Below are 27990 nucleotides of genomic sequence, written 5' to 3' on the forward strand. Positions count from 1 at the left end.
TTACTCTTCCTCTCCTCTTCTTGAACAGTCTTCTTTCTCAGCTCATATAGAATGTGTACAACTTCCTTCCTTGGCACGAGATGCAGCATATTCTAAATTCAAATTTCATTATTCTCTCAAATACAAGAATTTCAACCTTGGAGTTTATCTAGTAGAGCCTATTCTAAGTTCATTCTAAATTCCATAAAGAAATGTGCAAGTATAGAAAAGTATGTATATGCTGCTAACTAAACAAGCTTTATTTGTGTTTCCCTCTAGCATTCTGCTAGAAATAACAGAATTTGTTGACTATAAAATGTAAGTGTTAAAAGTGTAGTATCAGAAATTATTCTGACCTTACCTTTCTCCCCACTTTGAGTTGGATAAATAATTACAAAGAATTCAAATTATTTCGTCTATCTCACCTAAACTATAGTTTAATCACTATAAAAGTCTGTGGAAGGTGGGTGTGGTGGCTCACACTTGTAATCCTAGCTACACAGGAGGCTGAGATCTGAGGACTGCAGCTCAAAATCAGCCCAGACACTAAAGACCAGAGATTCTTATCCCCAATTAACCACTAGGAAACTGGAAGTAGCACTGTAGCTCAAGGGGTAGGACGGTAGCCTTGGGCTGAAGAGCTCAAGGAAATCACCCAGGCCTGGATTTTAAGCCCCACAGCTGATAAAAAAAAATAGGCTGTAGAAATAAGTTATTGAAAACAGTCTTTATTATAATGCAAAATGTAGCTTTGTTCCCATAGTTGATATAGAAATATTTGAGGAAAAGTAATGCAAGATTATACTAATGTCTAATATTTACAGTTTTTAGTAGATATTTTTTCTGTTTACTGATAGCAAAAATATTTTTCTTGGAGTTGTAATGGTTTCTTTATTTTTGTTGTTGAGAAATCTTGTGCGAGGGGTAGACATCCAATAACTCATCAAAAGGAAGCTTCTATACTATATAGGGAAACCTATTCTTGAAGCCCATTTTCTTTAAAAGACACAGTACCATATTGTTTTTCTTTTGCATTATTGTATTTATCACAGAACTTCAAAACAAGAAGATGATTATATTTGTTAATGTCTGAACTATCAGTCAATAATTCAGAATCTTCTGCTGTTCGTACTGTGTAAGATTACAGCCCTGAAAATGTATTTGATTCAATGGTTTGATTCTAGCAAGGAAAATATTTTATAAAAGATGGCAAGATATCACTTAACAAATTTAGGTGTCTATTATCTAGATCAGATCTCACTTACCATCATTAGGTTACAAAGACCCTGGCTCTTCCTGTCATCTCAAGAGTCTTTTGGCTCTCACCCTCCACAGCCACCTCTCTACTCACTTCAATTGCAATGTGTTAAATCCAGAGACATAGAAACAGGAAGTCCCTACCTATAAGCTACTAAGGAACACAGACCATGAATGATAAATAAGTATTAATACAAGGCCATATGAGTCCAATTTAGTTGCTTATCTTTAAGGAAATGGATTGGTTTGTTGGTTTCCTTGCTTTATCTTACAAGCAGTGCAAGTAGCTGTGGCGGTGTTTAGGTTTACATTAGTGTTTATTATATTAAAGTATCTTACTACTTAAATAATTGTGAATTTGACATCTTTCTAATGCATTACTATAAACTATTTCACAGAAAGCACAGCAATAACAGCAGCCTTATAGCACTTCAAAGACTATTTCTGTAATGAATGAAAAGTTTCCTGGCATGTGACCTCCATTCTCTACTGCAGAGTAGCTATCACACTGGATGTTATGTCTTGACATTCAGGACTGTTAATTAAACTGGCACAGGTACTTGGTTGGGCTTGAAATCTTCTGAAGTGCCTAGACAAAGGAAATTAGAAGGGAGAAAAACTCATCTGAAAATTCATGTGGGCAACAGAATTTTTCCCTACAGTACACAGAAACACATCTTTAAACATCAATCATCCTCAGAAGGAGCAAAACTCTGCTTGGGGTAGAGAAATGGGTGATAATAATTCATGGCCAGCCTGTGTTTCAAAGTTGAAGATATTGCATCTCAACCAATGCCAGGTTGAAGTGGAATCTGTGTATTATTATCCCAACTACAATAGCTGGCTGCCATGGGAAGAATCTTCCATCCCCAGTGATATAGGAAAGCAGAAGTAAGGATAACACAGACCAGGCTGAACCAGGCATAAAAGGAGAATAACCAATACATAATGGTGCCAATAATATGGCTCAGATAGTAGAGTTCTTGTACAGCAGACACAAGACCCTGAGTTCACTCTCTTCTAACATGAACAGACACAAAAGACAAAAATATCTCAGAAAACATTTAAATCAAGTGAAGCCTTCAACTTCCTTTGTCTCTTTTCTGCTCTCTAAATACTAGCTTGGCAGGTACTTCACAATCAGGCAAAAGCAATGTACAAAGGAGAAACATACACGCAATAAAAACTGTTCCCAAACCATGTGTAACCACAATACAGAAGGAAAAGTGGCATATGTCATGCATGGTAATATTTTTAGTTATAATTATTGTATGTGGATAGGCATTCTAGTTATTGGGGAGACTTTCTGTGTTAATGAACAATCTACAAATATTGTCCATTACCTAAGAGTGGACACAAAAGATATAGGTTGAGATCTAATGATAGGATAGGATTCTCTCCACAGAATGAAATTGAATGGAATGTCAGAACAAAATAAAAAATTCATTTTGATGTGATTCCTTTTGTCATATTCATACCACATTCTGTGTACATATGCTCCTTCATTGTCTTTCTATATTCCCCAGGAGAAAAACGTGTTATAGAGCTTATTCTAATTTACTTTCTGTCTCACTCAGATGAATGATAAAACTAGGCACTCATTCCAAAGAAAAGACAGTAATAAGAAAACAGTTATAGTTTATAGCTAGCTATCTGTCAGGAATCAAGCAGGTTTGCAAACAGGAAGGGAGTCTTCAGATATATTTATTTGAGGAGGTAGCCTTTCCTGTATTCATCACAATCCCACAAATATTTATAAGAACAGAGAGAAGTCTAGCTTTTCCTGATATGATACCTTGTTAATAGAGAGCCTTAGCCCCAAGCATTCCCCTAGCAATTTGCTTTCCTTCAGAAGATCTTCAGATCAGCTAGTATTTAACTAGTAGCAATAGGATTGTCAGGTTAATTTCCTTCGAAAGAGTTATAAAAAAATGGAGAGAGAAAGGGTTGGCTAATACAGTCATAATATTCATTGTGCATATATAAAAATGGAGCCAAGTAACTGGGGATATGCATGGGCTTGGGAGATTTGGCAGAGAGAATGACAGAGGAGAATGATCAAGATTTGTTGTACTAAATAATTGACTGGTTGAATCAAAACCCCTTTTACACAACTACTTAAATATAATAAAATATTTTGAATGTTAGAAGTATATGTATTTATGAGCTGTATTGAACTTACTTTGAACTTCAGTATTACTGACAATCCTGACTAGGAAAATTTAACAACCAATTGCACAATGTCATCAACATTACAAGTAACTTACTTCCAAATCATTCTGAACATTTGAAAAAAGGCAAGGTATTTTTAAGCAGAATCACAAGTTCCTCAACTACTACTACTATACCTTATGTTGAAATGATTTACTCTATAGAACTATTTATTAGGATCTAAGAAACAATGCTGCCTATGAAAAGGTTGGTGTTTAGGGAAGAAAGTTCATAAGTTATCCTTTGGATTCTCCAAGATTTCCTAGAATCCTGTGGAAATGGGGAGTGTGAGAGATTTATCACTGATGAACACTTGTGAAGAGAAGGTAATAATTAGAATTGTTATGCTGATAAGTCATACTGTAATTTACTGCCTTTAAAATATACTTATACTTGATGGTGGATTTCACTGGATTTTTTTCAACAATACACTACATTATTGCTGTATAAAACTCTAGAACATTTTTTGACCATGATTTTGCCTCACATTAGGCCAAAGTGGCCAATAAGTTATACCCGATCTTGCTTATTTACAAAGGCTTGAAGCCATGAGGAAGAGGGGCTAAGTGAATTCTCCGCTGAGAGAATTCTCTGAAGCTTTGGCTACAGCTGAGAATAAAAAGTAAAACCTGATTACTGCTCGCTTCATTTGAGAGCATGTCCAGCAAGCAGGTAAATATACTATAACAGTAAAATATGCAACAAATATAAATATGAAATAAAATTACACATTAAGCATGCAAATGTTAAAGTATCTACTAGTTATTACAAATATTTATCTAGTACCATTAACATAGACACCTGGAATGTGTAACATTACAAAAGTATGATGAAAGCTACATTCCCTACAGACAAGAATTTTTTTTAAGAAAAAAATTATATCAGGTAGGTGCACAATAATCAAAAATTTCATCAGTGACACATAACAAAACAGCATAACATACACCTAGAACAACAGATAAAGGTAGCTGTGCCTTATATGTTTATGAGCAAAAAACATAGGGTGAATTTTTTCCCAGACTTATGGTCTTTGAATTTCATTGAACTGAATAATCAAGCTTGATATTCACATTCTGCTCAAATTATTATCATCTATCTTTTGCTTTGGAGTAAATTTCCATTTCCAAATGATTTTTTGTAGCAGAACAGACTACAGTTTTAAATCATGCTGTTTCTTTCTTCCTCTTTGATGAGAAAACATAATTAATAATATATAAGATATCTACATTTATCCCATCATTCAGATTGTTCAAATTTTGATTGGCTCAGGAAGCTTGTATCATCATTCTCACACTTGGAAACAAAATCTCGGTTGTCTTTGGTTGAAGAAATATCCAATATATTCATACCTATTAGAGGAAAAGTAAGAAAAATTCAGTGTGTTAGACAGTGAAATACATGTTTATTTGTCATTAGTGCTGTGTTGTCTCTGTGATTTCAATAAAATGTGAAACAAAATGGTAAAAAAAAATAATCATTATCCACATGTGTAGATCCATAATTCAATTTAATGTATTATATATTTTCCAATACAATGAATATTTTAGTCATAGTTTTCATGTTTATGTTCATTCTTAGTCAAGTAGAAATTCTTAGACAAGTAGAAATTTCTCCAAATCGCAATCCTTATATTTCTGCTGAAAATGCTATTCCCTATCTATTCAATTTTCATTAAAAGAAAATATGATAAAAGTAAACAAAAAATGAGATTTTCAAAAAGGAAGAGTCTTGCTCAAATTTAAGTACTATACATAAGTTTTATTTTACAATGAAAACTCCTACATAGAAAATACTTAAATTTCATTATTAATGCTGCCCAAGTAACTTAACTGATTTCAAAAGTACTCATTCTCATAATTTCATCTATAAATATAACAAATAGCACAATATCTTACGTGCCTAATTCATAATTTCAAGACATCATAAAGCCTTTATTTTCATGCAGTTTTGTTTTTATCACTGACAGAGACCACAATTGTATCTATTTCTATTCAGTAAATCTCTATTACAATTTGAGCACACATCCTTTTCTTATACTGCTCAGAATTTACCATCTTGTATATTCCTGACATAAAGTTAGCATTATTTTGTTTTTTCTTATTTTTTTTTCAAGAAGGGTCAGATATAATTACAAAGGTTTGGGGATTCCAGAGTACATGATATTTAGGGAAAAACTGAGACCCGTGATAAAAATAATTTTCAGCAGCTGACAACTATATTATGTTCGTACAACCATCCAAAGAAACACATTATTCTTTTATGAACAAAAATATTCTGCAAATGTAATGCTTAAAGGGAATCCCAGTCCATTTTTGCTTTAATTCTGAATTGTGGTCCCCACATTTCCTTGAGTTTTGTGCTCTAGGATAGCATTCAATTTGAATCATAACTCCAATTCCATACTTTTGGGGGTTAATTGCAAGTATAAGACTCACAGACTTTTCATCTGGTTTGTCTTTGAACTTAAGATCTCAGCCTCCTAAGTATCTAGGATTAAATCAGTCTTTTCTTTCTTTCTTTCTTTCTTTTCTGTCTATCCTTGTGCTGGAATTCCTCAGCTAAAGGCTATCATCCTACCACTTCAGCCACAGTGCCACGTCTGCTTTTCTAATGGTTAATTGGAGATAAGAGTCTCAACAAAATAGTGGCCAACAGTCTTCAGAAACTCATCAAAAAAATTATACCCCATGATCAAACAGGATTCATCACAGGGAGGCAAAGTGGTTCAACATATGCAAATCAATTAATATAATTCAACACATCAACAGAAGAAAGGACAAAAAACACATGTTTGTCTCAATAAATATAGAAAAGGCATTTGACAAGATCCAACATTCCTTTATGCTAAAAGCTCTGGAGAAACTTGGAATCCAATGACCATTCCTCAGTGTAATAAAGGCAGTGTATGACAAACCCACAGCTAGCATTATACTTGAAGGCAAAAGCTAAAGCCATTCCCTCTAAAATCAGGAACGAGACAAGGATGTCCACTATCACTACTCCTCTTTAACATAGTATTAGAATTCCTAACCAAAGCAATAAGGCAAGAGGCAAGCATACAGGGGATCCAAATAGGGAAAGAGGAAGTAAAAGTTTCCCTCTTTGCAGATGACATGATTTTGTATTTAAAGAATCCTATAGACTCCACCCCCAAGCTGACTGAGCTAATACAAAACTTTGGCAAGATAGCTGGGTATAAAATTAACCCGCCAAAATCATTTGCCTCCCTATATGCCAACAAGGAGAGCAATGAGACAACAATCAGGAAAGCAACTCCTTTTACAATAGCCTCAAATAAAATAAAGTACCTAGGAATTATCTTAACTAAGAATGTAAGGGACCTTTTTGATGAAAACTTTAAAACCCTGAAAAAGGAAATTAAAACAGAACTGAGGAAATGGAAAAACCCCCCATGCTCCTGGATTGGAAGAATTAACATCATGAAAATGGCAATCTTTCCAAGGGCTATCTACAAATTCAACGCAATACCATCAATATCCCAAAGTCACTCTTTAAAGAAATAGAAGAGACAATCCAAAATTTCATATGGAATAACAAAAGGCCCCATATAGCAAAAACACTTCTTAGCAGAAAGAACAGAGCAGGAGGAATTTCAATACCAAACTTCAGACTATTACAGAGCTATAATAATCAAAACAGCTTGCTACTGGCACAAGAACAGGCCTGAAGACAAATGGAATAGAACTGAGGACCCAGGTATTAACCCACAGACCTATGGCCATCTAATTTTTGATAAGGGAGCCAAAAAATTAGAATGGAGGAAAGACAGCTCTTCAACAAGTGGTTAAACACCTGCAGAAAACTAAAGTTGGATGCTGCTTTGTCATCCTGTACCAGGATTAACTCCAAATGGATCAAATACCTCGAAGTAAAAGCCGACACACTGAAAACTTTACAAAGAGAAAAAGGAGATGCACTAGGCCTCCCTGGTACAGAAGGACACTTTCTTAATAAGGACCAAGAATCACAACAAATCAGAGAAACACTGTATAAGTGGGACTGCATTAAAATGTAGAGCTTCTGTATGGCAAAGGACATAGTTAGTAAATTAATTAGGAAGCCTACAGAATGGGAGAAGATCTTCACCAACCATACAATGGACAAAGGCCTCATATCTAAAATATATCAACATCTCAAAAAATGGAATCAATCCAAAAATAATCTCCAAAGAAACAACCATCCCATTAAAAGATGGGCCAAATACTTAAAGAGAGTCTTCTCTGAAGAAGAAACAAAAATGGTCTATAGACACTTGAGGAAATGCTCGACATCTCACCATAAAAGAAATGTAAATCAAAACAACTCTGAGATTCCATCTCACTCCAGTTAGAATGGCCCTGATCAAGAAATCTAATAACAACAGATGCTGGAGGGGATGTGGCTAGGATGGGTCACTACTACACTGTTGATGGGAGTGCAAACTCATTCAACCACTATGGAAAGCAGTATGGCAGTTCCTCAAAAGACTAAACATAGAGCTCCCCTATGACCCAGCAATTTCATTACTTAGCATTTACCCAATCATCCAGAAACAAGAACATACTAAATCCACTACTACAACAATGTTCATTGCAGCACTTTTTATCATAGCAAAGATATGGAACCAACCCAGATGTCCCTCAGTTGATGAGTGGATCAACAATATGTGGTATTACACAATGGAATTCTATGCTGCTGTGAGAAAGAAGGAAATGGAAAGTCTTAGAAAAAAATCATATTAATTGAAGTAAGCCAGACTCAAAGGAACATAGGCTCAATGGTTTCCCTCATTTGTCATAATCAGTAGAAAGCTTGGGCTTCTCTTAATTACAATAAAAATATATGGAAAAGAAAAAAAAGAGTCTCACGGACTGTAGAGCCCAGGCTGGCCTTGAACTGTGATCCTCAGATCTGAGCTGCCTGAGTAGCTAGGAATATAGTCATGAGCGACTATGCCTAGCTTACAGTTATATTTTTTTAGTGACTGATACCTGGCATGAATTTATGTTGTTAATTAATGTATATGTGTATAAGGCATAAGCATATTGCATATACACCAACTTACATTTACTTAACTATAATGCATTAGAATGTTCATACTAAAACATGAAGAAAAAATACTTCTCCCATAATACATATTTTTTCATATATTTTATTGTAATTAATAGAAGGGCTACATTATATTCACCAGATAGAAGGTGCATTACTTCACAAACATTGATAGTCTTTCTCGTGTCCAGTAATACTTATTAAACACTATGCTGAAAATGAATTATACAACTTATATGTGGGGAATGGCATGGGAGGAAAAAAGTAGGTTAGAGTAGGAAAAGAGGTGACATTGTTTTAAAGAAAGAAAGACAGAAAGATACTCATTACCTGACTTATATAATTGTAACTCATCTATAAATCAGCTTTGCAATAACAAAAGCGATATATATAATAACCCCAGCAATTAATTTTAAAAGCACAAACAAAGAATCCATACTTGTATCTAGGCTAAATTTGTCATGAAATTTACAGGATAAAGATGTTACATTTCTTGAAGTTTTTGAAATAACTTCTAGAACTATCCTGTGCAATTTGGACAAGCAGATTTCCATAAATAAAATACAATTTCTCTTATTTTATGAGCACCAAGTGATTGCTAGTACCCTTTGCAAGTTAAATACCTCACTGTGTATCTAATTTCATAATTCAGACTGTGCAAGTCCATTTACTTCTAATCAGAAGTAAATCTAGTACCTCTTTGTGATTTTCACTGATTTGGATAAAATACTGAAGAGGGACTGCAAGTCTACTTTTAAGACTTTTAGGGGCCTTTATGGTCTTTACTAATCCCATAATACAGTAACTGTTAGTCACTAAGGCAGGTGTCTCTGTAGGCAATTCCCACATAAACATATCTTCAGGGTTCTTTTATTTTGTATTAGCTAAATGCATTTGGAGAAAACTGTATACAATGAAAGACATTTTCATCAGTCATATTTATGATGTAAGGTGAATATAATCTCAAAGAATTTCTGCCTGACCTTTTAATATTTTGAACTCTTCCATGTCCTTCAGCTCAACATGCCCAAAATATAATATGTCTGCCATCTTTTCTTCTTGAACTGGGATCTCAAACTGAACATATCAGAAATATGTCTGTCCACCCGACTGCACTGCTGGTGGGAAGGTAAACAAATTCAGCCACTCTGGAAAGCATTTTGGAGTTTTCTTAAAGAACTGAAAATAGACCTTCCCTACAATCCCACCAAATCACTCCTGGGCATCTATCCTGAATATCATGACCCAAGATATGATAAGGACACCTGCTCAGCTATGTTCATCTCTGCACTATTCACTATAGCCAGGTGATGGAAACAACCCAGATGCCCTACTGCAGATGAATGCATACAAAAATGTGGTATATATACTCAATAGAATTCTACATAGCCAACACATAAGAAAAAATAATGGAATTGGCAGGGAAGTGGTTGAATCCAGAGCGAATCATGTTGAGATAAGTCAAGCCCAAAGGAACAAAAGGCATATGGTCTCCTTAATATGTGGCAATTAGATCCAAACAGTACAAGAGAGAGGACTCAATATTTTCATACCCAAAGCTATGGATGTGGTATTAGATATATAAACATAACTACATAGACATAAAAATGACTCTATAGACATGTTTTATTACATAGATTAATATGTATCTATATCATACAAACCCTCAGCCTAATTTTAACTATGTTCTAAAATCTAATTGCCAGTAATTGTATATAGAGATTCCTTTCTTGAATACTTGTTTGTTAAACACATCATTTGAAATATGTTGTAAAAATCAATGTTAATAAATTCTTTAATAAAAAAAAGAAATACGGCCGGGAGTTTGGCCTAGTGGTTAAAGTGCTTGCCTAGCGTGCATGAAGACCCGGGTTTGATTCCTCGGTACCACATACATAGAAAAAAGCCGGAAGTGATGCTGAGCCTCAAGTGGTAGAGCTCTAGCCTTGAGAAAGTCGAAGGACAGTGCTCAGGCCCTGAGTTCAAGCCCAGGACTGGCAAAAAAAAAAAAAGAAAGAAATACGTCTGTCCTTAAGTGCCTTTCTGTACAGATTGGTATAGGCATTCAGGAAAATGTCCCAACATTTGTTTTGTTCTGAGAAATCCATTGCTTTGGAAAAAAAAGCTCCCATATGCTTCTTACCTTCTTATGAAAATAGATATCACCACACATTTATCTCTTGATTATGATCATGTTCACCTTTGAACTTAACCAATGTGAAAGCTTTGCAATTTGTTGCACTGCATGTAATAATCTGTATATCTACCAGCAATGCTTATGCTATTATTTCTCTAGTATGAAAATTTATCCTTGTTTTGTTGATAATATCATCTTAACACATATACACTGTTGCATCATCATCCTGATTGTATCTGTGTTTCCATATTTTTGGTTACTAAGTATATACAAAAATGTACTTGCTGGCAGGAGTTTGGCCTAGTGGTAGAGTGCTTGCCCAGCATGACCAAAGACCAGCGTTTGATTCCTCAGTACCACATGCATAGAAAAAGCCAGAAGAGTGATGTGGTTCAAGTAGTAGAGATCTAGTCTTGAGAACCACAAGGATAGTGCTCAGGCCTTGAGTTCAAGCCCCAGGACTTGCAAAAAAATGTACTTACTGTTTATTTGTCTTCACATTTATTTAATTTTAATTTTATTAAAGTACAGAGAGGTTACAGTTATATATGTAAGGTAGTGAATACCTTTGGTGAATTAAAAAAATCTTTGGCCAGGAGCATGGTCTACTGGTAGAATGCTTGTCTAGCATTCACAAAGACCTGGGTTTGATTTCTGAGTACTATATACACAGAAAAGCCAGAAAGGACTCAAATGGCATAGAGTTAGCCTTGAGAAAGCCCAAGGACAGTGCACAAGCCCTGAGTTCAAGCCCAGGACTAGCAAAAAAAATCTTTAAGTAGTTCTACAAACGATTTGCCATTTAACAAAAGAGCATATAAATGCTTCCTGAAAGCATCACTCTCCCCTATCCCTTCTAACCCCAACCTTTCCCTTAATTTTCTAGGATGTGCATTGAATTTTATCACCTTTCATCCTCTGCACTTTTGATTCATCTACCTTCCTGTCTCTACATTTCTTATTTTTTTTGTAGGCCCATTACTAATGAGTTATGAGTTTCCTACACAAGTTGAGATGCATGGTTGGTTTTCATTTTGTAGGTTCTTCATTGATTATTCACCATATAGGACCTGTTTTTATTCTGTGATGTGCTTATATTTCTTTATAAATCTTATTGTAAGATAAATGGGTTTTTGTATCATAGTAATTTTGGAAATAGAATCTACGTGCACTCATTCAGCATGTTAACACACAAGAAGTTTACACATTCAAAAGAACAATACTTTTAGCTATAATCTCATAGACTCTGTGTGTCTGTGTGTGTGTGTGCGCGTGCATGCGTGCATGCATGCACATGTGAATGAATTCAGGCCTAGTCACTTTCCTTGAATTGTTTTTTTCCTCTCAAAGCTAGCATTCTATCACTTGAGCCACAGCTCTACTTCTACCTTTTTGGAAGGTTATGGGAAATATAATCTTATGGACTTTCCTGCCCAGGCTGGCTTCAAACAACAATTTCAGATTTCGGCTGCCTGAGTAGCTGGGATTACAGGAATGATCTACCATCACTAGGCTTGTAACTATCTTGAACTAGGGTCTTATGCTTTCAGTCAGCAGTTCCAATTTTTGTGGGTTCTCTACTTCATGGACCAAATCAAAGGCAGCCTAGTTTTTTGATGGCTGGACATAAAAGCCTTTTAGAGATTTTGTCTAAACTGGCTTTGAACCAACATATTCAGTTTTCATCAACCTGAGTAGGTAGGCAGGATACATTAGCAACCAACCCCTAGTGCTTCTTATATTTAACATTTCATGTTTTCTTACTGATTCATATTTCCTCTAGGACTGGGATTTGAACTCTGCATCTCCCACTCCTGCTAGGCTTTCTTGTTGGTGATTGGTACTGTGCCATTTGAATCATGACATTCAGGCATTTCACTTGATAATTGGAGTAGGAATTTTGTGAACGCTTTTGACTAGGCTAACTTTGAACCATGACTCTCCAGATCACAACATCTTGAATAGCTAGAATTATAGATGTGAGCCATCAGTGCTGGATCAACAATGTTAAGTTCCAGCAGGACTATGGTTTTGAACTCAAGGCCTCACATTCATTTTGAAGCCATATCTCCAGCATGATTTATAAATCTTTGAACATCTTTCAACTATGGTGTCTTTTTTCACTTGCCTTATCTTATTTGCCATGAGCCTTCTATTGGGACAGCAGATGAGCATTTAAACAACAGTCCAATGCTGGAAGGAAAAATCATAAATAAATAGCTAAAGCTTGTCATATCAAAGTTCTGACACCAAAACAACTTCTAGAATGGAAAGAGTCCTTCATAATAATTTCATTTTCAAATCTGTGGCAAAATTCTATTTACTGTTTCGCTGTGGAGATGTGGTTTCAATCTTTCACATTCAGGCTACACTGAGCAGATTCTCTATAAAGATAAGATAGTAATTCATTTCTCAGTCCAGTCATAAAAAGCCTATCAAACTTGACTGAACTTGAAATCACAGTTGCCTTGCCTGGTAATCTGTATTGAAATTTAAGCGATGCATAGAGTTTTTTTTTTTTTTTTTTTTTTTATCAGTCTGAGGATCCCCTTAGGTCTGTAATCCCGGCTTTATATTTGACTATTAGTAAGTAATGCTGAGAAAGTGAATGAAAATGCAATAAATCAACAATATTTTGTCTTTTAATAGTAGATATAAATAAGGTTTGCTATAATTACCCTTAATTTTTTTAAAGAATAAAACTGGCAAATAAATTCAGTTTCCAATACTCTTTAAGGTATTTCTTTATTTGTAGTTTATTTTGAATTTATTGGGAGGTTGAAATATCAGAAATAAAGTGTTAATTTTAATCACCTACAAATTAATACTAGATTTCTTGCATGCCACAGTAAATATTCTGGGCAAATAAATACACAGAAAATATGCCCCTCATAAATTAATATTAGCATATGAATATTGTTACCTAGTGTCACTCACATTTTTGGATTTTTATATCTCAACTACTTAGACGATCCAAAAATATGTTTTCCTTTCTGTGATTTGATGTCTTTGTCATTCAGATCTTTCTGCATTGACTACCGGAGTAAGAGCAGGAATACTTAAAACATGGGTCCTTATAGGGCTCCAAATTATTTGGTTCATATCAGGACAGACATAGATGCTTCTCGTTAATTGCCTGAGGTGAACCACTTGCACTGACATACTTTGTATAGCCTAAGAATAATATAATTGTCCAAATATCCTTTCGCAACAAGAAAATTTCTCCATTCCAATCCAGTACTTCCAATTATTCTTCATTTCAATGAAAAAGTCACTGAAATGTTAAACACCAAATGCTAAAGAATGTGAACATAAATCTTAACGAAGCTCCCTGCTGTTTTTATGTAATTGTAACTAACTCATTTTCATTTAAAAATTGTCCTATTTAAATAGTAAAGTACAAGTGACTAAAATTCTTCCTGATCTAATCATTACGTCCTGTCCACATTATGTAGAAAGGATCTGATCTCCTTGCTTCATCTCTACTGTCCTCACGTCTTTATAGATGAGTTATCTGCCATCTGAGGCAATTCCTACCTGGGTTTTGCTTAACCCTTTGCTGCATCTATTGTCTATTCAATAAACACAGTGAAAGGAAGCAAATGACTGTTTTTTCTATTGTTATTAAGAAAACAAGCAATAGAAATAATCTTTTTATGTTATCTGGCCTTTCTACCCACCCCGGGCCTAATTCCAGGTCTGTCATTACTCAGTCTCTCACATACACCTTGACGTGTGTGTGTGTGTGTGTGTGTGTGTGTGTGTGTGTGTGTGTGTCAGATCTCATACAATTATTTCTTCCTTCAACAGGGGCGTTCTCCAAGTTTCTGTATGGTCCCTCCTCCCTTCTTAAAGTTTTTGGTGGTTGTCATTTGAGTACATTCCTATTGGATTCTGCTCACTAGTGCTATATGCATTCCTTTCATAAATCTTAGGATAATATGGGGGAAGGTTTCTTTTTCCCCATTCTATTTCTTTGAGTTCTTTAAGAACAAGCTACGTATGCTTCACATTCACTTTGAGAAAAGTGTCAGAAACATGATAGTCAGATCTGAAAAAAAATGTTTTTTTTAAATTAAAAAAAATATTTTATTATTTTGAAGTAGTTCTTCAAAGGAGTTACCCTTAAACAAAGCTGTTTATGAATATGATGCATCTTGATCCCTGTCTATCTGCTGAGCAATGATGACCAGTGTAACTTTCACCAATGCAGTAGAAGTCATATACACTGAGAAGAACACAGACCAATCTGTTGAAAAGATGTGCCCCAACAAAACCTCCAAATTCCTTCAATTTCTGTTTGCAGGGAATGCCTTGGCAAAGAAGTAGTTATTAAGGATGTGCTCAATAAGTACAGAGTGGCTGTACAAAGAGCTTATGGAAAATCTTTAAAGAGCATGAAGAACATACACAGAGCCCATGAAACCTGAAGAAGTTTGGCTATTTTGAAGAGGAAGACAATAAATATAATGAGGATATAAAGAATAATTCATTCAATGTTATACACAATTTAGTAGATATTTCTACATCTGTCCCAATATGCCAGGAACTGGTGTGCTGGCCTTTGGGTTATATTGGTGAATATATCAACTAAAAATCTCCTTAGGTAAAACATAGCTACTTCGTAGTTTTAATGAATAAACAATAGTGATATTTAATAACAAAGTAACTATTTAAGAATCAGTTTCCTCTGGAACTCTTTATACTCAAAAGTATATGAGGTCTTATTAATAATATATCAAATAGACTTCATATAATACCTCACAAGTCAGAAGATTCAAGCTTAAACCATGAGTTCGCTAATTTATGATATCATCATTTAGTTCTGAAGAACAGAACAGTCTGTTACTCTGTGTAGTTCTAAGTATTTTCTGAATTATCAAGCCTCAGTTTATGATAATCAATATGTATACTGGCCTCATACATTACATGTCATGCTGAGGTATGTATAATTTGCCAGTGATTAAATGGATTCAAAGTTCATTTTTAGACTGTGAACATACTGTGGTTGTGATGATCCATTGAAAGAGTCACCGAACACAGTTCTTAATGAAAGGCAAGTGTCTTTATCTGAGATCTGTTCTTATGTAATTTATTGATTCTTGTACTTTTTTTTTGATGTTTTTCCTCATCTATATGTAGTATTCCTTTCAGTCACTTTTGAAATGCAGGCTTGGTGGATATGTACTACTTAAGCTTGTGCCATCTTAGAAAGTTTTATTACTCTATGAGATTTAAGAGATATTTTTGGTGCATAATAATCTTGGTTGATAGTTAATTCTATTGCTTTTCTAGTTTTCAGAGTTTATGATGACAGATATGTAGTAGTTCAAATACATTTGCCTTTGTAAATAAAATGAGATTTTTTTGCTTGCATTTTTTAATGTCCCTTTCTTGTTGCTTTTCTCTAGTCCACACAATAACAATAATCTAGTGTGTTGAGGTTCTTTTTTTTTTTCCTTCTATGTATGTGGTACCTAGGAATTGAACTAGGGTCTTCATGTTAGGCAAGCACTCTATCACTAGGCCAATTCCAGGCCCTTTGAGGTTCTTTTTGTTTGTTTGTTTGTGGATTCTATGAATTCGTCCATTTTCCTTGAAAAACCTTTATTATTGCCTACTTTATGGCTTCCCCTTTCTTACATATCACCTTGTTTATAGTTTCCTCTTGTTTAGTTATTGCTTCCTCCCTTATCTCTTTCTTTATGTTTTCACACTTTTCATTAATGATGTTTATCAATCGCATTTGTAGAGCACTTGGAAGACTCTCCTCTAGATTTGCCACCGACTGCTCCATTGCCTGTTTATATTGGGTGGGAGATGCTATTCCTTGATTTGACATTTTTCTTGAGTTTCTTGTTCTGCTCATTTGAAAATGGGAGCAAGATTAATACTAAACAAGATTATAATTTTTCAGATATAATCAACCTAGACCTCTTTAGCTGGCTGACAGGAGATGTTCACAATTTTAGATTGGTATTATAACTCTCTCTTTCTTTTTGTGCACTTACAGACAAATCTAATACAACCACTGATTACCTATTTATGATGAAGACAATAAGTCCCTCAATCCAATCTCTATTGTATTTAAGTCCCTCTGGACCTAGAGTATAATTGAACACCTAGATATACAGTATTGCTCAACAACCATCAAATGTAGATCCATGCATTATAAGAGTTGAAGGAATAACAGAGGACCAGAGATAGAAAAATAGTAAGGGAGACAACAGGGGACGTAAGGAAAGAATAATGGACTGTAAGATTATTATAGTAAAGAAGAAAAGGTATAGCATAAGGATAACTGACCTAAGGTGATAGACAGATAGGATATTTGAGTAAAAAGTTTAGAAAAAATTAGATAAAACTTATGAAAATAAGAGGAGTAATAAGAAGAATATATAGAGAAAAGAGGGAGGTAGAAATAGGAGATTTCAATGATAAAAATTTTAAAAAGAAAAAAGAAACAAAAACAAAAACAAAGAACATAAAACAAAACAAAACAAAAATCAGAAAAACAAAACAAAAAGAAAAAACAAAACAAAAAAACAAAAACAAAAAAAAAGAGAAAGGTGGAGGGAGATTCCTCAGTATTGTGAATTCTTACCCAAGAAATACTAGGGTTGAGAAACAGGAGATTAAAAAGCAGGTGACTGTATCAATATAGATATCATTTGTATTCAGACTGTACTCAGAGCTGTCATTATATTTCTAGGAACGACTACAGTGACAGAATGAATGTGGGAAAAGAGAAAAAAAGAAAGAAAAGAAAAGAAATATAACATTTAAAGAAAGTGTAGGTAAAATGGCAAAGAAAAAATAAGAACACCTAAAATGCAAATGAAAAGGGGTAGAAGAAAAAAATACAAACAACAACAACAACAAAAGGGGGAAGTTGAGGGGGGGCAGGATAGGAAACTTGTGTCTCCACTTAATTCGAGATCCAAACACTTCACATATCTTTTTCTCTTGTAATTTGGCTTTGGCTTTGCGGTTTTTCGGATCCAGTTGCTTGATTGGGAAAACGAAGCTGAAAGATTCCCGGGCGGCTGTGTTTACCAGGCCTGTGGCTGGCGCAGGGAAAGGACTTCAGCAGTGCTGGGGCCAGATTTCCGGCTAAGGGATCTCTGGGAAATCCTTTGCTGGTTAGAATGATGGTGCTGCCAGCATCACCTCTCAGGTTCCAATTGCTTTGGCTGGGTCTTTGCCAGCAGTCAAGATGGCGTTGCTCTCAGCTGGTGGGGGAGGGAATACCCTCCCAATGCCGTTCCTCCAGCAGAAGTGGAAACTTCTCCTTGGAGGTACTCACAAATTGCTAGATTCTCTGGTTCCGTGAAGCTGGAAAGGCCGGGTGTCGGCTCTGAGCTCGCGCAGGCTCTGTGTGGCTCTGTCTGTCTCTGGCAGGTCTGTACCACTGAGAAGTGCTATCTGCTCTGATTGAGAAGAGAAGCTTTGTCTCTGCGGCTGCTCTGCAGCCAGCACTGCTCTATGCTGTCTTCTTGCGTCATTTTTTTTGCCTTTCTCCTCTCTGAGATCTCTGTATCTCTAAAGCTTACTTAGGATCAATTTGAGGTATGAATTTTTCCCCTATGCTGCCAGAACTGGTATCGTGGCGGGAGCTCGGAAAGACTCACACTGAATCGCCATCTTCCGCCAATCTCCTTGAGGTTCTTTTTAAGTCATGCTTAGTTGGGGTTCTACCTGCTTCTTCTACTTGGATAAATCTTCTGTTTTGATTTCATTATATGTAAGCTCCTTCTTCTAATTCATGGGTTCTTTCTTTTCTCAATAATGATTTGATCCTGTGATTGTAGTTATTTGTTTGTTTATTTATTTTGCCAGTCCTGGGACTTGAACTCAGGGACTCGGCACTGTTCTTGAGCTTTCTTAAGGTTAGCCCTCTACCACTTGAGCCACAATACCACTTCTGGCTTTTTCTTCTGTGTATGTGGTATTGAGAAATTGAACCTAGGTTTTCATGCATGGTAGGCAACCACTCGTACCACTAGTCCACACTCCCAGCCTTGAGTGTAGTTATGTTTGTTCATTTTTTTATTGCAGTCTAGATTAACATTTATTTTATCTTCTCTTGATCTTGGTATTCTTTCTTGTGATAGTTGTAGCATAATGGTAGCATAATAGTGATGTTTTCTACTTTGTTTTATACTTAATGAGCTTTTCAATCCTAGCATTTGTGTTGTTTTCAGAATTCCTAGTTCCTAATTTAATGTCTCATCCACAGAACTGACTTCTTGTCTGAGTCTTGAGTTGATTCCCTTATAGCTTCATCTGTTTGAATTCTGCTTGAAGTTACTGTACTGATCCTTTGTACATATATATTTGAGTTTATTTTTGTCCAGACAATATGGTGGTACTGTAAACCTTTGAAAGGAAAATATTGCATTGCTTTATTCATATTAATTTTGCTGTTATTTTTTGAAATTTGCTCATCTATTAAATTGGATATCTTTTTAGCTACCACTTTGAAGACAGAGTGCTAATAGCCACAATAAAATCACCAATTCAACACCAACTAATTTATATAAATATATTTTAAAAAATCATAAACCTTAAAACAGTATGTCTTTGGAAGAATGGTGCTACAGCTCTTATGAATTTGGAGTTTAACATAAAAATAAAAGATTAAGTAATAAAAGAATTGGAGAAAGAAGAAAGAAGTTAAGGATACACAGAGAAGTATATGGATGACTATAAATGAAATAATAGTGGTGAAAATGAAGACAATTTACTAAAAGAAAAAAACGACACTGATAGAATCAAATAGTATCAGAATAAAGAAGTAGAGCAGAGAAAATAAAAATTTAGTGCTTTACTTTCCTTGTTGAAGAAGAAGCAGATGAAAGCTGGGCTCCCTTAAGTCAGCAGGTGCTTGCTTGTGATCTCTGAGATTTTAATATTCTGGCCTGGAAGGGTGGCTTACACCTGTAATTCTAGCTACTCAGGAGACTGAGATCTGAGGATCAAGGTTCAAAGCCAGCCCAGGCACAAAAGAACCTGAGACTCTTATCTCCAATTAACCTCTAGAAAATGGGAAGTGGGGCTTGGCTCAAGGGTAGGACTGTATCCTTGAGCTGTAGAACTCAGAGACAGGATCCAGGCTGAGGTCATGCCCCATGATGCTCTCCCTAAAAAAAATAAAAAGGAATTCTGTCCAGGGCTCTCTTGATGTATGTGGTCTTCATTCCCCCCTGCACATGGAAAGCCCATTATTCTCCTCTGGATGCACATTGAGAGCAATTTTGAAGGCACAGGTTCTGTGAGTTGTGAAGATGACTGGGACAGGTCCTGTCCAGTACAAGCTCTAGTAAGCGAGAAGATCCAGCATGCAAGCAGTCAACCGAGGGTTAAGGTGTTTCCACTGCCTCAGCAGTTTTGAATCAATGCAAACACAACACAATGACTGTGGCAGGAAGGTTAGTTTGCAACTTGCTCAGTGGATAGGTCAGCCCCAGGTTTGTCTAGTAGAATATTTTCCCTTATTTCTTTTTTATCTCTGAATTTGCATATTGAAGTTTTCCTGTGCTTTACAGCTAACTGCTAGTGTTCTACATTTCTAAGTGTCCTAACTTTCTTTGTAGCCATTTTGCTGAAATCTGATTTTGGATTCATGAAGGTCCAGGACTATGGAGCCTGTCTCATGGAAATCCACCATAGTATCCCTGTTTCCAGGTTACTTTTGTGTGTGAGTTGGCCATGAGGCTTGAACTCTGGGCCTGGGCACTGTCTCTGAGCTTTTCAGCTCAAGGCTAGAGTTCTACCATTTTGAGCCACAGCTCCATTTCTGATTTTCTAGTGGTTAATTGGAGATAAGAATCTCATGGACTTTCGACCTGGGCTGGCTTTAAACCTCTGTCCTCAGATTTCAGCCACCTGAGTACCTAGGATTACAGGTGTGTGTGTCACAAGTGCCCAGTCAGGTTATAGTTCTTTACAAGATGCTCTCAGACAAAAATATCTGTACTGATTTTCCTAAGAAATAAATGCAATTCACTTAACAGTGTCATCAATAAATGGTGTTAAAGTCTTAGTGCTGTGAAGTCGGACCCAACTTCATCTTTGTCTCCTATTTGTACTTCACTGCCACGCATTATTTGTTGTTACCCTACAGTGGGCTATTGGTTTTTATTTTCTTCATTACAAAACTGATACCTCCTCTCTTTTCTCTCTTTGTGTGTGTGTGTGTGTGTGTGTGTGTGTGTGTGTGTGTGTGTGTATGACTTAGCTTATTTTATTAGGATACCCAATTCTTGGTCATAGATACTTTTAAATACTTTTATGTTGCTACACAATCTAATATTATACACTATTTCAACTGTAAACATACTAAAGTGTATTTACATAAGTTTTCCAGATATCTCATATCCCTCCCCTCCATATACACAAATTTTTGTTCTATCAGGTAACTGCTACTTGAAATACATTAGATTTACTCTTTCTCTTATCTAAAACAGAAGCATACTTTAAAACCTTTATTCTCATAAACGAAACATTATTAGACTAAACTTACTAAGATTGAAATTAATTCTCCCAATTTCTTCCTTAATGATTTAGTAAGGTGTCATTTAGAATGATGTTGGAAAAAAGGGATATTAGCTTGAATCAGTTCATTAGAATGTGTGAGTTACCTTATCAACAGGTGACGCAAGAAAATGTCCCTCTCATCCCATGCATGGGACAATAATATGCCAATTTATTAATTTTGTCAATGGATTATACAGTGGCATCAGGCAAACTGGCAATATAATTTAGAACATGGAGGACACAAGCAGCAAACTATAATGTCTGAATGAGCAGGAAACAAGCAACTCAGTAGAGAGCATTCTGTTGGGTAAATTCATACTCCCCGAACCTTAACACATAATGAGATTATTAAATTCCATGTGTTTCATTTTATTCCACCAAGAGACTATGCAATGATTTCAGCACACTGCGACACTTGTATAGTAGTTAATTTATCCCTGAAAACTTTAGATCTATTCTTTTCCCCCCTGAGGAAAATTGCATTATTCATGAATTTGCTAGTAATAATGGTCCCAAGTTGTTCCCTGTCACCTGCATTATAGACATGCTGTCCTTCATTTATGCCAATGCACTGATGACCTGTTATCAGCAGGGTATTGCATCAATTAATGGCACATAATTGAGAAATAACAGATTGGGGTTAGGAGTGCAGGCTGTGAATAGTCAACAGAGTCTTCCAGATACACACATATTGGCCTGTATGGAAATTAAATATATGACCATTAGCTTTATTATCACTAGGATCTAATTGAAGTAACCACTCTTTCACACAATGTCTGATAAATAACTAATATTCTTGTCATTATCACCCTATGATAGCTATTAATGTAGTAAATGTCCAAGTTTTGCTATTCAAATAATATTATTTCCAGAATAACATTTTGATGATAATTTCTTAACAGTTTTGTAGTATAAAACTATTATTATCCTAGAGTACTTAAATTTACAATACTTTATATCCTAAATAAAATAATTAAAATATTATTTAAAAAGTTAACATACTCTGAGTTACAGATATGTGAGCTACTTCATTATAGTTCTTAATTCTGAGCTTTCTGATTCCATCATCTATATTTTTGGTTTCTATAACCTAAAGAGAATAATTTATCATTATGCATAAGGAAAAATCTGAGAGCCAAGGGTAGAAAAACATCTGAATTCATTTTTAAATGATTTGCAAGTTCATTCATTTAAAAATATGTCTTAGGATACTAATAAAAATACATAATGCAATATCCACCCACTGTTCATTCCTCCACTTTAGTTATTCATTTCCAACAGTGAACAATGTACTAGAGAAAACAAACTCTGTTATTTCTACTATAAGGACTTTTCCAGACATCTATCTGCCTATCATCTATCCATCTATCTGACTGTCTAATCTCTCAACCTATTAATCTATAGCTATTAAAAATTAAAAACACTTTGATAGGAGCCATATACTGTAACCTTACCAATATCTGTTTTTTTTCTAGTAATTAAAACATCTAAAATTTCTTCTAAGAATTCAGTCTAAAGAAACTGTCTTCAAGTAATCTTGCTTTTAGTTGTTAAGTAAAAGAATATTTTTACAATTTCTATATGGCCGATGTTTTATCATAGGAAAATCTAATTCAGTACATCAGACCACTTGCTTTTCCATGTCTGAATGGAAAGACTTGGGAAAAAAACCATATTAAGTGACGTAAGCAAAGCTCAAAGGAACATGGGCTCAATGGTTTCCCTCATTTGTAATAATTAGTACTCATCTAGGAATCTCCTAGCAGATGATCACAATACCTCAAAACCTATGTCATATGGTCATATAGGATGAGACTAAATGAAATGTCCTCTAAGTTATGGAAAGAATATATTGAACTTTGTGATTGTTGTTCTTAATGTACTTTATGAAGTTATTTCTTTTCGCATTTTTTCAACTTGTGGTTAATATCATGTGGTTACTGTATCTGACTGGATTACCTTATTTATTACACACTTATTTATTTGAAACAGGGAAGGGAAGGGGGAAAAAGATGATTGGGAGGGGTGTGGAAAGGGAAAGGGGGAAAAACTTTAGAAGGGGTATCAAGGTTGGAGAAGTAAATGTACCCATTACCTGATGAATGTAACTGAAACCCCTCTATACATTATCCTGACAATAAAATACAATTAAAAAAGATTGCCTTTTTGGGGAATTGTACACATAAATATAAATTATATACTTTCATTACATAGAAAAACTGATGAATATATAATCATTATTACATATGTGTGGTTGGTTGAAAATAAAATTTTGAAATATAAAAAATCGAAAAAGGTATAAGTGAGTCACCTCATGGCTTTTTGTGTGTTAAATAGTTTTTTTTTCTGCAAGTCTAGGACATAATTATTTTGATTAAAGTTTCAGTCATTAAGGATCTCTGTAAGGATGTTTATTTTCCTTTCTAATTCCTACTGCATTGCTTTTATTTTAAGTATTTTGTGTAACCTTTTATTTTGTACTTTTTTATTTTAACTATGTATTAAACATAAAGATTTAATATAATTAGTTTGAAAACATTCAATTACTTCAGTCCTATACCAGTATTCCAGAATATTTATTCACAGAAACTAGATACAATATTTAACATTCAATACTATCATGAAGTATTTCAGATAAATAATTTATTGGAACATATACTAATTTATCAAAATAGCATTTACAAATAAAAATGCTATACACAGAAATGGATTTAATTTTGTACTGTAATGGACGTCAAATCGAAAGCTGTTCTTCAGCTTTTAAATTGTATTTTGTTATCTCTGTGTTATACATACTTACTTATTTCTAGAAAATTGCTGAGGTTTCCTTTTAAATATATTGTTTCACAGCTAAGTAGCCCTGCATCACTTTCTTTCCTTTTCCTTTAACAGGTATAAGCTTTATATCTGCATATTGTACCTCCTTCTTGATACTCTATATCACTTACATAACTATTGTTTACCAATGGGGAAAAGAAAGCTACTAAATCACACAGGTGTCTTTCTAAAAATCTCTCAAAACAGTGCCTGTTTTTCTTCTGTTACATCATGTTACCATTCATTACATTTCTATGTGAAGTGTAATCCTATTATATTTCACTCATTTCAACTTTGGACTTGCCTTAACACCATACTTATTTCCTGTTTTGTTTTGTTTTGATTATTTTTAAATATCTTAAGCCATTTAAAATGAATTAGTCAAATATAAAATATTTCCAGTCCTTCTAACCATAATCACATCCTGACATGCTAGGATAATCTGATTACAACTCAGATACTATAAGCTCCTGGGTTTCCATTGTTGACCGAGAGTCAACGAGATGATGTCTGTGTTTTTTGACTATTGTTTGCCCATATTGGTCATATTTTTGGATAATGGTTCTCATGCATTGTGATTCAGATACTTGATATTTGATTTTACCTTCTGTACTATTGTGGAAGCCCAGAGTAAGATTTTGGAGCTCTTACATGCACTTTTCATCTCTGAAGATGTTACCCATGTAAAATTATGAATAAACCTATGAAAAATAATGCTTACAGAAAATTACAGACTCTACATTTGTACCTTAGAGTCTTACTGTAATTTTGTACTTTATTTTCCACCAAACTACGATGTTAGAATTTGCTTCTGTCCCACAAGATACTTTGGCAACTTTCATCAAGAACACTTGCTTGTTAAAAAGTTACTGCAAATTGAATTCTATTCTATTTGATCTGTGTGACCATGAAATGAGTCTGTGAAGTGACAGACATGAAAACTGAAATATTTCTCTGGGTTATTGAAGTAGGGTTGCATTTTATAGGGCTCTTGAAAAGACAGTATACAACCCACACTGTAGCAAGAAAGAGGTGTTTTTTTTCCATCTGACAAATATATTTGCATGCATATGCACCTCTGTGTACACTGCATATATTTTTTCTGCACCAAACTGCGATGAAAGAATTGGGAATAGGTACCCTCCTTACCAGTGTCTTTATATTTCTCTTTCTTTTCCCTTTCTATTGCATGTATTGTTTTAAGCAAGTTATCTCATGTATCACCATCATAGTTTTTATCTTATAACATACGAAATGTGCAGAAAATAGTATCTTCCTCAAAGTTTTAGAATGTTTCAGGAAGTCATAGAACTCAAACACTGGATTCCTCTATGTAGATGACACAGAGAATGAAGCACAGTTTTTGTTCATGATTTAAAAAATCTGTGTCTGCTGTATAAACTGAAAAGACAATCAAAGGTGTATCTTATAAAACTGGTATGTCTTACAATGTATACTTTCTCAAAATATATTTGATACAAAAATTGTGTATGCAATCACTTCTGTGTATTAGATGCTAATAACCAACCTCTAAAATACTTTTCAACAAAGTTACATATACTAAAAAAATATTTAAAAGCTCTGAATAACCTTCCACAGAGAGATTTCTATCCATGTTATGGCATGGAAACAAGACGTAATCTGTGCTTACTAAGAAAAAAAATCTTAATTTGTGGTCAAGAATTTGAACTAAACTTTAAATTGGAATATGTTTTGGAATGTTTTTTGGGTTATCAGGTAATACACCTCTCCTATTATTTAACTCCCAGTTAATTAACCTATCTCACAATGGCCTAGGAAGCATACCTTCCAGTCTCCACCTTTCTATTTTCATTTGATCTTGATCATGTGCTTCTAATGTCTGAAGAAATCATTGAAGAATCCTAGAAGCATGATAATATTTTAACATGAACAGATTCTCATTTAGCAAAACATTAGGGCCTCATGGAATGTATTTTATATGACTATCTGATAAGAGGCTCTAATTCCTTTAAGGGATTCACTTTTATCACCAAGAAGGTAATGGGATTGAGAAGAATCATCTCCCTTAATGCTACAAAATTAGGTTTCTTAGATTTTCATTCTGACAATATAAAAGATATAATGAGTAAGATTTACTTATTCACTCCAAATGTGTCCATGGAAAAATCAAATTAATTAGAATTGAATATGATCACTGAAAACGCACATCTAAATCTTCAATTATAGTTAAAAGCTAGTGGGTAAAACACTTGCTACTGTTAATCATTGTTCTTTTGTGTGGTAAGCTTTCTTAACACAGGATTTAGATTCCACTTAAGGGACAAGAGAAAAGGCCGAAGTCTAGTGATAAGCACCGTGCCACTGTCCTAGATCTTGTTTCCTGCAAAGAAGAAAACCATTCTCAAAGACATTAAATTTATGGGGATGTGAAAATGCTAAATAGTTTCAGTGTTCCTGATATCTTCCTTCAGTTACAAATTTTATGTTTGTATTTTGATTTTGTCACCCTACTAGATAAGGACTTACATAATATTAAGCAGGGCAGATTATAATTCTTATAGAAAACCATGCCAGCCATGTTCTACATTGATATCAAATCATAAAAGCTTATATGTGAATATTGTAGGCAATGATCTTGATATTCTAATTAATATACAATAATGAAAAGAAAAACTGTTTTATAGATAAATTTGTAGCAAAATTTAAATTCTACTTATATCTACCTAGAAAATATACTATATTTTTGTTTTTCTTTCCTTTGGGGTCATAGTAAGATTAAGATGAACACTATTACTGAGGTTGAGGTAGAAAGAAGACAATCATTCAGGCACTGGTGATGTCTCATGCCTGTAATACTAACTACTCAGGAAACTGAGACCTGAGGATTACAGTTCAAAACTAGCCTCAGCAGAAGAGTCTGTGAGACTCTTAACTCCACTAAATTACCAAGAGAGCCAGAAGTGAAACTGTGGCTCAAGCAGTATGGGGCTAGCTTTGAACCAAAGACAGTCCAAAGATAGAGCCCAGATTCTGAGTTTAATAAGCCCCAGGGACTGGCATAGAAAAAGAAAGAAGAATGCTATTATTGGAATTCTAGGCTTACTTATTAATTAAAAAATGATAATTCCAAATATACAGAAGGCTTTGGATAAGTAATATTACAAGGAAAAGAATTTAGAAGAGGAGAATAATATGTTGGTAGATGATCAAGTTACTGGCAGGACTTCAATTCTGAAGGAAATACAGAGCATTGAGCATATTAGCAGAAAAATAAGTAGGGTGGAGAAATTTGAAGGAGACAAGAAAGGAGATGTATGGGCATCAAGCATTTATGAAAGAGCCACTCATTCTGATTTGCATGGTTTACTTTTGATTCTAAGTTTTTTTGTAAATGTTTAACAGAAGCTGTTGATCTGCAAAATGATCATTAATTATGGACAATGAAAAACCTAAATTTCTAATAGGTAAATAGGTCTTAGGATACATTTGTCTAATACAAAATGATCAGTTCCAATAAATTAGATAGATGTTGACATGATTAAAGAATCATTGAATTTCAGATAGTTTAAATACATACAGCTGCTATATTGTTCACATTTTTTCAATAAAACTCCCCAAGTTTTCTCAATGGCTTTGAAAGTATGCCCTCTCATAATATGCTAACAATAATAGTTGCTTGTGTTACCATGGATGGATGCTTCTTTGATGCATCACTTACAACATGACAGTTTTATTTTTTTGATATTTTTATTGTAATTAATAAAAATACTTATTCTAAGTGACTAGAAACTTTTAGCTTGATTAGGTAGTATATGTGGTAGATAAACTTCATTTTCTATTGCTTCATTGTCTAAACTTTAAATACTATTATCCAAGCAAACTTGCAAAAGAGCTTCTTACAGAACTTGAACAGAAACAACAACAGCATAAAATAACTTGGATAAGACCTCCAAGATTCTGTTGTCTCCCTAATGTCGGTTCATTTAGTAATTCCAAGTATTCGGGATTCCTTTCTTATC

Source organism: Megascapheus bottae, chromosome 14 (genome assembly GCF_031878675.1).
Source record: "Megascapheus bottae isolate mThoBot1 chromosome 14, mThoBot2.hap1, whole genome shotgun sequence".
Taxonomy (NCBI): Eukaryota; Metazoa; Chordata; class Mammalia; order Rodentia; family Geomyidae; genus Megascapheus; species Megascapheus bottae.